Source organism: Castor canadensis, chromosome 10, assembly GCF_047511655.1.
Source record: "Castor canadensis chromosome 10, mCasCan1.hap1v2, whole genome shotgun sequence".
NCBI lineage: Eukaryota > Metazoa > Chordata > Mammalia > Rodentia > Castoridae > Castor > Castor canadensis.
Window position 1 is genome coordinate 102991314 of NC_133395.1, and position 14040 is coordinate 103005353.

Below are 14040 nucleotides of genomic sequence, written 5' to 3' on the forward strand. Positions count from 1 at the left end.
TGATACCAGAAGTATGCTGTGATTTTGTAATGGAGAGGTAATTATGTGAGAGATTAGAGAGGAATGCAAACTGCAAAAGCACAGGATATGATAAAAATAATATAAAAGGTTGCAGAGAAGTATTCGTATCCATATTACACTGTTTTTAACCAGGTGTCCACAGAAAATCATGGGGTTGTAAGATCATTAATGCTGAATGTACAACGAGACATAGCACTGATGTGGCTGTGGAGATCCTTCTGGACTGAGGAGGCACTGATTGTTCAGAACATAAATCATTCAACTTCTATGAAGGCACAAATGCCTTCCTAGCAATGGAAAAAAGTGGGGGGAGCGTTAATTGTGAAGGTTTTTTAGTAATTATGATTTTTTTAATTTATGAGAGAACGTCTTGGATTATGGCATTAAAATCCTCTTAAATAATGTTGGTAAGGGATTTTATACATTATACCATATTTTTTAACTTTAAGAATGAACAGAGGATAACTGATCTTACCAGTGAAAGATCTAGCTTGTTTATTTATTATGAGTTGTTGCTAAGTTAGTAGGTTTCTGTAAGTTCTTTATCTATTGTTTAACATCTACATGAGTGTGACAGGACTTACTCCTGTGCAACCTAGCTGTGAGCAGGTCCATAAGTGGTGTCACACAACTATGACATTTGTTAAGAGCTTTTCAGTGAGATGTTTGATGTATACATTCTTCTGTATTTATTTCCTGGCATCCCAATTAGTAGTTCTGAGTACTAGCATAATTAGTGGGAGACATTTAAAAGTCTTTTAGTGAAAATTTTAATTTATTGTGTGTGATTGCATTGCTTTCAACATAAAGGAGTCTTCTGACTTAAGTTGGCCCACAGTGAGAATTAAATAGAGACAGCCATTTTAAAGTTTATAATATTTTAAAAGTATTTATGGTAGTTATTTTTATTCTAGGGTGATTGTGGACACTTTATGGCCTTTCTTATTTGAGAGTGCATATGTTTTCAAGCCTGGTTAATACTTGTTACAATCCTGAATGATTTTGCATGTATAGGATGCTGGATAGAGCTGTTAATAGGTAATTTTGTAAAATTATATTTAGTGGTATTTTGGTTAGTGGTGTCTTGTACACTATTATTTCTTATTTTAATTTTAATTTTTGTTTTGTGTGGCAATAGATTTTTATATTGTATTATGGATTTTTGGGTAAAAGTTATTTGTAATTTTTATTCATTGTACATTTAATTGGATGTGGACAGTTGATAAACCATTGAGGCAATATAATTTATGTGCACTGGGTGGCTTTTAATGTGTCTGGGTATGCTTATTTAAAATAAACAAAAGCAGATACTTTGAATCTACAATTATGAAGAAGAATATGTTTTTAATTTAAGAGCATTAAATCAAGAACTATATAAATGTATTTGAAAAAATATTAGAGGTATTAATGACTATGGGTGAATTGGCATTACAGTTTCTTTTTAAATTTGTGTACAGGTGAATCTTTATTTGGTTAACTACATTGAGAATAAGTGACTTACTGGAACGTGGCATGTCACCAACATTCCAAATATAATGAAAATAGTAATTAAAAGGTTTGGTTCTCATTTAACTTTAGGATAACAGGATATTGTTTTTCATGAGGGTAATGGGACAAACTTTTTTTTTTTAAATAAACCTACAGTCTTTATTGTTACAAACTGACGTTTTGCAATTCATACCATGAACGTAACAACTCCACTTTCTGTCTAACACACGGACAAAGAGAAAAAGTAAAAACTATGTTTTCTCTTTTTGCAATCCTTTAACTTTGAGTAAACAGTAGTAATTTTCTGTTATACTCAATGCAAATTTCCCAAAGGCAACACCACAGGAAACAAAAGACCTGTTAACTTCCTGAGAGCTGGTGTGCGTTTTTGTTGGGGGCGGGGGTAGGGGTAGCTTGTAGAGGGAAAGTAACAAGGGGAATGTGTTAAAGTTGATCCAGTTCCAGTTTCTCCTTAGCCTCGGGGTCCTGGAGCCTCCAGTCATCCCGATCTTTCAGAGGTCTTTGGACTTTCCCATTTGGGAAGATGTCCTTGGTTCTGAGTCCCCAGTTAATGAAATCCACATTTCTCGCCCTCTTTGCCCCCAGCTTAGGCTGGGTGTGTGTGTGGGAGGGGGTTACATTGGAGCTGGGCATAGGTATCTTGTTCCAGTGGATAGCAAAGAAGTACAGATGATGACCCTCGCCGAAGAGGGTCCGATCTTCGGCGCCAACCCCTGAGCGCGCCCCCTCGCCCGCCCTCGCTCTCCGGCCCGCCGCCCCCCACCTCCCACCCCCGGCCGGCGCGCTGGGAGGGAGCCCGGGAGCGGCGAGCGGCGGCGGCGGCGGCGGCGCGGCTCGGGCTCGGCTCGGCTCGGGCTCCCGTGCGCCTGCAGTAGCCGGCGGCCGCCGCCAAGGCTCCCACCGCCACGGGGAGAAGCCAGTCGGGGCGGGCGCTGGGGAGGCGGGCCGCCCCTCTGGCCAGCCCGCGCCGCACCAGCTCCGGAGCTGCGGCGGGGTCGCCAGTGCGCCCTGGGCGCAGCGTGCCCGGCCCGAAGCGCCGCGGCTGGATGCGCGCCCCGGGCGGCTGCGGGCTCCCGCGGAGGGGCGCCCCGGCCGCTGCGCGCCCGGGCCGCTCCGGAGGCCTCCAGACTGCGGGCGCGGCGACCGCCGAGCCCAGAGCAGCTCCCGCCGCAAACTTTTTAATTGAATGACATTAGGCTGACTTGATATTGTTATATTAGATATGTTTGTGTATTAGACCTGAGGATTTAGTTTTGAAAAGATATTTTGGGGAACATTATAATTTTTAAAATCTTGGATGCTTGTAAGGGTTCTCAGGAATGACTTTAAATGGGTGATATTTAGATGTAATGCTGCCCTTGAAGTAGTTAAAATAATTTTAATAATGGAACGGAACATTTTTTAAATGACTAATTTTTGTAACAAATTAATTTTTTTACCTGTACGCTAGGAGAGAAGTGAAATGTTTGACCTTTGAGTTTTTGTTGATACCCTTTTTTTCATAGTCTTTTTAGAAAGGTGTTTAGAGAATTTAGTTAAGGCAGAATATTAAGTCCAAATAGTTAAGTGAATTTTACCATGATTTTGCTACACTGAGAAATATCTGAGCATTTTAAATAAGATATTGAAATCTGACTGTTTAGGAACCAATGCAGGGAAGTCTTGGACATCTTTAGTCTTTAAGATCGGCCATCTCTCATGGAGATAACCCTTCCTCACTTCACAGAGTGAAATTTTCAGGGTGCATTTCTCATGGCAGACGGTGTTGGTTTATGTGACCCCTTTTCTTTATAATGTCCCTGCCTTTTAATATTTATAATACTTTTAGAGGTGCCTGTTGATTTTGTTTTTTGAGTGTTTTGGGGGTTGTTTTAGAGGGCGCTTAACTTTTATGGGAAGTTACACGTTTTATTTAGGTTTTTATTTTGATAACCAGTTGAATTGAAATCATGTATTGTTTTATTAGTATACATTATCACTCTGAAGTACCCCCTACTTTCTGCTTCCACCGCTCCTGCTGATATCCACCAGTCTCCATTTTATATACATATCAATTGCTATTATTATCATCATCATCATCACCATTTAAGATACAGATTTCACATGTGATATTTACCTTTTTGATCTTGGCTTCTCTCTCTCAACATGATGATCTCCACTTCCACTCATTTGCATGCAAAAACAATTTAATTCTTCTTTAAGGTGAATACTACACTGTTTATATATACCACATTTTCATTATTCATTCATTGGTTATTATGTAGCTAGCTTCATTAATGTGAATATTGCTGCAATAAACATGTGTATGCATGTCTCTCTTGTATGTTGATTTACACTCCTTTGGACGTATATACCCAAGACTAGTATTAGCTGGTCACATCTACTTTTTTGATAAATCTCCATACTGATGTCCATAGCACTTGCACCAATTACATTCCATCATATAGTGTATTAGGGTTTCTTTTTTCCCACATCTTAATCTATATTTTTGATGTTTGTTTTCTTGATTACCACTGTGACTGAGATAAAATGGAAACTCAGGATAGTGTTGACTTGCTTTTCCTTTAGGGCTAAAGATGTTAAACATTTCTTAATGTATTTTTTAGACATTTGTGCTTCTTCTGACAACTGTTCGATACATTTACCCAATTATTTGTTTAGGTTGTCTGTGCTTTTGTTTAATTTTAGAGCACCTTTTGTTTCATTTAATAGCCACCTTTATTGTGGCTATTAATCCTTTATTCATTGAATAGTTGCCAAATATTTTGTCCTATTCACTGTGCCATTTCTTGATTCTGGCAATTATTTCCTTTGATATGCAGACACTTTTTAATTTGGTGAGATCCTATGTATAAATTCTTGTTCTTATTTCCGGGGCAATTGCAGTTGTGTTCAGAAAATAATCACCTATGTTTGTGTCTTACATTTTCTCCTATATTTCCCTGTAGGAGTTACAAAGGTTCAGATCTGATGTGTAAGGTCTTTGATCCATTTTGTATTGGTTATTGTGTAGCATGGGAGACAGGCGTCTACTCTCAAGTCTCTACAGATAAATAATAAATTTTGTGATGTTATTTTTTATATCTACACCTAAATTTGGGATTATTTATAAGTATTGGGGTTTCTTTTGTTGCAATTTTCTTTGAAACTTGTTATTTTTTAAATTATATCTTGAAGGCCTAATTTTCATAATATCTGATCTCTATTTGGTGTTGACTAATGAAGGACATTTGAAGGGTGTTCGTTGTTAAGTTATGACTAATGTTACTATATTTTAGGGTATTTATCAGTTGGTCTAGGATCAGGGTAAGATCTTCATGTTTTACGTGTACAACAATTTAATATATTTTATAGTAAAGAATCTTAGGAATTCATTGCTTTAGGTTTTAAATTATACAGGTGATAATATAACTTTAAGCTTATATTTTTACTTTTAAATAAATAGTTTTAAGTTGGATCAGTCCTGGGATCAGTAACTGTTTTTTATCGGTTTCTTTATCTTTGACCCAAATATCATCAGAGCACACTTGAATCACGGTCCATATTGTATGTTCTTTTTAGGAATATACTCAAGTAAAAGTATGGCATATGTCTAAATTAGATTAGACTAGATTGTATTATAAATAGAAAATATAGCTTTGAATACTTTTATAAATTTTTGTTTTCATTAGAAAATCATCTCAGCCTGGTCTTATATTGAGATAGCAGAAGAAACATGTATTTGTACTGTAATTTATTTATATTTGGTATTTTTATGGGACATGCTTTATTTGGTTTTGAATGGCATAAGGCTTTGTTATGGGCGGTTCTAGTAAGGAATAATTGCTTAAGGAAACATAATGGAACTGAGGATAATAAGTTGTATGTGAGGTGGATGATACTAGAGATGAGAAGGGAGGGTTCACATGGCCAGCACTGGATGAAGTGGTCTGAGACATTGGAGTAGTAGATGTGCTTTAAATGGAGGCACTGGTTGGTCAGTGAGGTTTTTTTTTTTCTTTTTTTTTTTTTTAGTTGTAAGGGGAACCTGTGGTCACGGAGGTCTCTTCAAGGCTCTTCCTTTTTCTTCTGTGGCATGGAGTATTCAAACTGGTGCCTTAATGTCCCGTCCAGCAGGACACATCAGCGTGGGTAGCGAACCTAGAAGGGGAAGAATGAAGGGACAAGAGACACGAAGGAGACAGCAAGACAGGAAATCTGATCAAGCTGCAAAATTTCATTGTTCACACAGGGGTATTTATGTGCTGAGGGAGTGAGGGGTATGACGAGGTGCAGGCTGGTTGGCTGGTTCTGCTATAGGACTTCTGATAGGGTGCACGTTCGCGCCAGCGGCAAGGTAAACTCCCGGAAGAGAAGCAGGGACGGCGCCATCTTGTGCTGGAGATGGAGAAGTTGGGACAAACAACCGCAAAATGTTCCAGGGCAAGGTCAAGACAGAATGGCTCACAAAGGGAGCCTTGTCTCCGACAGTTATGGATAAAAGAAATAACACTTTAGGGATATCATTTAGAAATATATGGGCAAATACCCAAGAAGGACAGGGTATGGAACCACTGGTTTTCATCATGAGTTTTATAGCATTATTTGATTTCTTAAGGCGGGTGTATATACTACTTTAATGAACATTAAAATTACCTTAAAACCAAAAACTCTCCATTCCTCCTTAAATACAACAATCATCCAAGGAAACAAAGAGTCTGTTATTCATTGTTTGAGCTGTTTTTTCACTGGTTTCATTTCTGATCAGTATACTACTGATGTGACTCCATCTTTTTCTTTCACATTAAAGAAAAAAAAACTTTGATTCTATAATTCCCCAACTATCTTAACAAATAACCCTAAATTTAGAAAAGTATTTATGTGAAATGATACCGCACTATTGATATAGACAGAATTGACAAATCCCCACATGACCAGTCAAAAGAAAACATGAGTAAATTCCCCTCAACTTTTTATTTATTTATTTATTTATTTACAATGCAGCAACAAAGTTTTACAGGAAAGCAGAAAGAAAGAAAGTACTCTCCCCAAGGAAGAGGGGAATTGGGCTCTGGGGAGGTGGTTTAGAGCTGCACCTATAGCTCTGGAGCCTCTGTTTAGCTTTTTAAAAGAATAATTGTGAAGATGAGGTAATAAAGTGAAAATGCCGATCATATAAAATTAAATTTGAAAATCAGTATGAAAAATTGCATATAAAGTATTATCACTACTATATACACCAAAAGTTTTATAATGGTTTGATTTCAGTGGTGATATTATAGATAAATATTTTCCTTTCACTTTGTACATTTTCAGGAACATTTTTACATTTTATGTTACTTTTATAATAAAATTCTTGAAAATATAAATTAAAATAATTTTATGTAAAAGCTTTTTTAATTTGTTTTTGGTGGTGATACTGGGGTTTGAGCTCAGGTTCTCATAGGCAAGCACTCTTCCAAATGAGCCACTCCACCAGCCCTTTTTTGTGATGGGTATTTTCGAGATAGGGTCTCATAAACTTTGTCCAGGGATGACTTCGAACCGTGATCCTCCTGATCTCTACCTCCTGAGTAGCTAGGATTACAGGCAACAGGCAAAACTTTTTTAAATGGAAAAGAAGAATAGATTTTTTGTCTTTAAAAGATTAAACTGGCTACAGTGTTACAGGTGCACTTGAGAGCAACAAAAGAAGACAATAGTTTCATATTGCAGAAATCCACAAGACAGTGGTGTCTTGGACTACCATGATGTGACATGCCTGGAGAAGAACAGATAGCTCCTAGAGGACCTAGGAGATTTTAGAAGATTAAGTCTGCAGGACTTGCTGGTATGGGAGTGAGGATCAGATAATTGTGGCTGACTCTCCAGAATGAATTTGCTTATGATGACAAGATGTATATACACCCTGCCTGAAGACACTTTTCACATTCTTTACACTCATAGGGTCTTTCTCCAGTGTGAGTTCCTCTGTGTAGTGAAGGATGCAGGATCTGGCTGAAGGCTTTGCTGCAGTCTTTACCTCAGAGGTTCCTCTCCTGTATGAATTCTCTGATAAAGTAAGGGTTTTACAATAGCTAAAGGCTTTCCCATAAACATCAGCAAGGTAACTTTTTTAAAAAAATATTTTTGTCAAACAGGATAAAGTATGGAGAAGTAAGGTAGGGAGAGAGAAATATTTCCTGCTCCCCACACACGAAATGGAATCCCAGTATGACATCTTAGATGACAAATCAGGAATGCCCTCTGTCTGAATGATTCCCCACACTGAAGACATTCATTTGGCCTTTTGCTGGCTGGAGTCTCTCATGTTGAACAAGATATGAGCCATTGCTAAGGGCCTTCCCACATTCCATAAATTCATAAGGCTTCCTGCCAATATGAACTCCCTGGTGTAAGAAGGTATGCAATTTGACTTCAGGCCTTCCCACACTCCTTGCACTCATAGTATTTCTGCCCAGTGTGTATTTGCTGATGTTGCACAAGGTATCATTCTGGCTGAAGGTATTGCTAAGTTCCTTACAACCATAAGGTTTTTCTCCAGTATGAATTCTCTGATAACAAGCAAGGTATACAGACTATAGAAAAGCTGTCTGACATTTCTTACATTTGTAGGGTTTCTCTCCAGTAAGAGCTCTTTGATGAAGAGTAAGTGCGCCACAATGGCTAAATGCTTTCTCATAGATATTACATCCATGAAAGGTCTCTCCTGTATGAATTCTCTGATTTATGGCCAATAATGAGACATGGCTAAAAGCTTTCCCCCACATACTATGTTTGCAAGGTCTCTCCTCAGTATGAATTCTCTTAAGCTGAATAAGTATTACATGGCTGGTGAAAGTCTTCCCACAATCAATAGTATCAAAGAAATTCTTACTCATATGGTAATATTGCTGGTGGTATATAAAAGAAGTATCCAACATAAAAGCTTTCCTACAGTCAATGTATCCATATGGTCTTTTCCCACTGTGAATCCTGTTTTGAGGGCAGCAAATGGCAGAAGTGACTTTGGGATGTGAGGGGAGCAAATGGCAGAGTGACTTTGTTTTAGATAAGAATGAAAGGAAGACCTCTTTAAAAGGAAACCTCTAAGGAGATATGAGGAGCAGGCCTCTCACCAAGATAATAAAATACATTGGTCTTTCTCCTAGATAAGGGAGACAGGAAAGCATCTTTGAAAATGAACATCCAAAGAGATGAGAAACAGGCTCCTCAAGGAAAGTAAGCCAGCAAATGCCTCACCAGAATAGCAAAAGGCAGCTATAAAGTGTAAATCAAGGCCAGGGCAAGCTGACCAGATCCTCCTGAAGTGTCCAGTTCAATAAGGATGGGGTGGCCAGGTGGTCAGTTCAGCAAGAAGTCAACTAAAATGACATCCAATCACAAACTGGTTTCAAGATAGACCGAGTAGACTTTATAGTCAGGCAGAGCCCATTATTATCTCCTAGACTTCAGCCATTCCTTGACTTAACTCGTTCACTAAGCTCCTTCTGTGCAGGGAGATTTGCTATCCTGTCAATAAACTTTGTGCTTGCTTTACTCTTTAACTTGGTCCAGTGTCTTCAGTCATTGACTTTGCCAGGACATGAACTCGGGATCAACAATCCAGGTTCACGGTGATGATGAGCTAGAGATGAAGTCACCAAAGGCCTGTCACATTCCACACGTTCCTAGGGTTTTTCTCCAGTATGGACCCTCTGGTGCCGAGCAGGGTGGGCAAGCTAGCTAAAGGCTGAGCACACTGTGTACTTTGATAAGGCTTTCCCCCAGCATGACCTCTCTGATGTGAGTAAGATGAGAATTCCACTGCGATCAGCACACTCAAGGGTTTCTCTCCTGTGTATGTTCTCTGTTGTTGAGCAAGGTGGACCCTCTGGCTAGAGGCCTTCCTACATTCACAGGGTCTGTCTCCAGTATGAACTCTTTTTTTTTTTTTTTTTTTTTAATGGTACTGGGCTTGAACTCAGGGCCTTGACCTTGAGCCACTCCACCAGCCCTTTTTGTGATGGGTTTTTTCAAGATAGGGTCGCAGGAACTATTTGCCCAGGCTGGCTTTGAGCCGTGACCCTCCTGATCTCTGCCTCCTGAATAGCTTGGATTATAGGCCTGAGACACCAGCACCTGGCTTCAGTATAATTCTTTGGTGAAGAGTAAGGGTCAAGATTTTCCTGAATGTTTTCTCACAGTCACTACATTTTGAAAGTTTCTTTTCTCCGTAATCTTGCTTGCATTTTTTTTTGCAATAAAATATGTTTTCTTATCTGTATCAAAATTATATATTGTCTTCCATAGGAAAATCTGTTTTGTATAAGCTAATAAATTCAGCTGAAAATCTGTCCTGGATTTGGTAAAGTGATCTCTTTTCTCAATAAGGGTGTCTATATATGTGGTTATCTTTTGCCTAAAATGTGTTTTCTGACTATGGCTCTTCACATTTTCAGTTTTCTCCTAATGGGGAATATTCGAGTCATAGCTTTTCGGTTTTTTAATTTTTTTTTATTTTTGAAAGTGCTGGGAACTGAACCCAGGACCTTGTGCATACTAGGTAAGTGTTCCACCATTAAGCTACACGCCCAGCCCTTCAAGGTCGTGGCTTGTAAGTCTTTCCATTACTATTGCCTGAAATAATTTTTCTTCATAAATGTCCTGATTTGGAGATAATTTCTTGGTCACCTACATATATACCCGGTCTGGACACAGGCCTCTTGACATCTCTCCTTTCCTCACCCGGGTCTCCTTCCTTCTCTTGTCCCAATAAGATCACCTCTAGTTTAGAAATGTAAAGACCCACTGGAACCAGGCTCCTATAGTTCTCCAATGTCACCTTCCTGCACGAACTCCTCTGAACAGTTTTCAGACATTCCCACACATCTTGGGAGAAGTCTATGTCACATCTGTGAAAGTCACAAAATCTGGGGACATGGTTTAAACAAGTTCAGCTCCTCTAGCCTCCACTTCTTCGAGATTCTTCATTGGAGAAGGACAGCCAGTAAAGAGAGGGACTCTGGAGTCATCCTATCCTGGATGTTCCTTCTCCTCTTCCCCTCCCCCACTGTATTGGGGTTGAACTCAGGACCTCACACTAGCTAGGCAGGCACTCCATCACTTGAATTATGACCCCAGCCCTTTAGGGTTTTTTTGGTGGAATTGGGGTTCGAACTCAGGGCTTCGTACTCACAAAGCAGGCACTCTACCACTTGAGTCATGCCTCTAGTCTGTTTTGCTCTGGTTGTTTTTAGAGAGTTAGCGGGGGGGGGGGAATCTCTTGAACTATTTCCCCAGACTGGCTTTGAACCATGATCTTCATGATCTCAGCCTCCCAAGTAGCTAGAATTAAAAGTATGAGCCACCAGCACCTAGCTTGTATTAGTTATTTTTCTAATAGGGTCTCACTGGTTTATGCCCAGGCAGGTCTGGACCTTGATTCTCCTATTTATGACTCAGGCTTAGCTGGGATGACAGGAACCAGCCACCTGCCAGCTTTTTCTTGATTGAGATGGGGTCTCAGGAACTTTTTGAGGGAGCTGGCCTCCAAACAGGATCCTCCTGAACTTTGCCTCCCTCACAGCTGAGATCTGTCCAGAGTTGAATGCTGGTTCTTCCACTCACTAGCAGTCATTCATCTCTACAAGGTTCTGTGTCCCCATCTGTCCTCATGGTCTCTACTCATGGGAACCTGTCCTAAGATCAGCCTCCTCCAGGTAGAGTGGACAGGAGCTGACGGGCATCTTGTGAGGACATGGGACATGTTGCCAACTGGGGTGAGGGATACCCTCTGGTAGGATTTCCAGGTCTCAGCTACTAAAAATCCTTTCTCATCACAGTATACACTGGGACAGAAAGCAAGTACAGAGATCTGCGAAGTGGCACAGTCACATAGCTCCCTCCTCCCATTAGTCCTTTTATAGCCTTAACTACCACCTCCTAGGGTGAGTCCCACATCCTCACACCGCACATTTAAGTCCCATGTTCACACCTGTCCCATGTGCTCCAACCCTGGATGCTTCCCCAAGCCTGGTCCAGCCTTGACTGCTGGCCCCACTAGGGCTTTTTCAAAAAGCAATTTGGGTTCAAGTGGTAGAGCACCTGCCTAGCAAGCAAGAGGCCTTGAGCTCAAACTTCAATACTGCCAAAAAAAACCCCAAAAAAACGCTGTTTTGTTTTCTGGAAATTTGGCCTTGCTGTTTTCACATGTGAATCTCTTTAATGTAAGTTTAATGTAAATCATTTCAAACCCATAGGTAGTTGACTGGGTTTTTGTTTGTTTGGTTGGTTGGTTTTGGTGTGACTGAGGTTTAACTACTTGAGCTACACTTCCAGTCCAGTTTATTTTGCTCTGGTTATGCTTAGAGATAGGATCTTGTGAACTATTTTCCCCAGCCAGCCTCAAACTGCGATTCTCCTGATCTCAGCCTCCCAAGTAGCTAGTATTACAGGTGTGAGCCACCAGCGCCTGGCTGATAGTTGACTCTTTGACAAGCTATGGACACAAACATCTTAATCAAAATTATCCTAACATTGATAAAATTTCAGCAAGTATTAATAAGGCTAATTTGACTTAATTTGTTAAATCAATACATGGTCAATTTTGCATACGGTGTAGTTGAACTGTTTCAAATAGTTTCTATTTCTATTTCTTGGAATGTCTTGAGCAAGTTATGTCAAAAGACATAGTCAGAAACGTTTGTGTCTTTCCACAATGTAAGCATTTATGAACCAACAATGAATTCACAAACTACATCAATTTTGTTGGCGTTAATTTTCCAAGTATTTACTGATGTCACTTGACATGAGCCAACTGACAAACAGGTTCTTTTACTCTGATATTTTTTGTGTGGTACTGGGGCTTGAACTCAGGGTCTACACCTTGAGCCACTGCACCAGCCCTTTCTTGTGATGGGTTTTTTCAAGATAGGGTCTCACAAACTGTTTGCCTGGGCTGGCTTTGAACCATGATCCTAGGATTACAGGCGTGAGCCATGGCCACCTGGCTCCAATCTTAATCATTAAAATTAACTCTCAGTTCACATAGAACACTTCAGAACAATATAGAAGTTACATGATTGCAGAGAAAGGATTAAAACAGCCTCAGGGTTCAAAGAGGCCTGGCTGAAGGCCAGAGCTGATACAGGAGCAGAGACTCACAGTAAGTGGTTAGGAAAGATTCAGCCTAGCTGCAGACCAGTGAGGCCTAACCTTGTCAATAGGCAGAGCTGGTTCAAGGCTCGATGCTGGTTCAAGGCACAGAGCTGATTCCAGGCTTACTGGATCAGGATAGATGGCAGTACAAGTGGATCAGGTCAACCCAGGGAGTTGAGCTGAAATGAAGCCCCAGACACAGAATACGTGAAGTGTGGATCCTTGATGTAGTTACCAGATGGTCTGATGACAGGTCAGTGTGTGCCACTGCACACAGTGCTAGGTGTTTCTCCTTTTTTTTTTCTTTCTTTTTCTTTTTAGCAGTACTGGAGTTTGCACTCAGGGCCTACACCTTGAGCCACTCTGCCAGACCTTTTTTTTTTGATGATGGGATTTTTTTGAAATAGGGTCTCAAGAACTATTTGCCCAGGGCTGGGTTTGAACTATGATCCTCCTGATCTCTGTCTCCTGAATAGCTAGGATTACAGACGTGAGCCGCCCACACTCAGCTAGTGTTCCTCGTTTTGTATGATCCAGATGAGGGAAGTTTGCATCATTCCTTGGTCTGGTGTGTTGGGCATGTTCATGGACCTGCTTTTTCTGAGATGGTTTTGATAGGTCCACATGTTCACGTATACTTGATATAGCCTGGTAAGTTCATAGGTAGTAATCTTTCATTTATATAAATAAGTTATTTATCAGTCTGTCCTGTGATTTGTTCTGGTGATTATTTATAGGCACAAACAAGGTACAGAGTCATTCTGCCTGAGCATTCACACTCAAAATGGAGCAAACTAAGGTTTTGTAAAATGAAGTCATTCAGGGCTAGGCACAGCCTGAAAGCTACCATTCTGTACAACATAGAATAACTTTGGAGTGAGGCATAGCCTGATCTTTACATGATACTATTTCTATAAAAATCAAACTTCTCTCTGGGCACTGGTTCACACCTGTAATCCTAGCTATTCAGGAGGCAGAGATCAGGAGGATCAAGGTTCAAAGACAGCCCAAATAGTTCGGGAGAACCTATCTCAAAAATACCCAACATAAAATAGGGCTGGTGGAGCGGCTCAAGTGGTAGAGCACCTGCCTAGCAGATGTGAGGCCCTGAGTTCAAACTCCAGTACTGCCAAAAAAAAAAAAAATTCTCTTAACCAATTTTCCCACCTTGTACCAAGTATCTAAACTACTGTTAGAGCAAAGAAGCAAAGGCCAGGGTCAATGTTCTGCTTCACAAAAATCAAACTGGCAGTGGCCAGGTTATGTATGTGATTCAGCCAGCATTTTCTGTACCTGCCCTATGACCGGCACTGTTAAGCCCTAATGATCAAGATATGCCAGTCTCTGTCCTCAAAAGACACAGAGCCTCCTAATGAGGAAAAAAGACCATGG

General features: G+C 40.2%; 1 pseudogene; it reads right to left on the reverse strand.

The window, feature by feature from the left end:
• Window positions 1-10482, reverse strand: part of LOC141411405 (uncharacterized) — a 73166-nt pseudogene extending 62684 nt beyond the window's left edge.
• Window positions 10483-14040: the final 3558 nt, after the last annotated feature.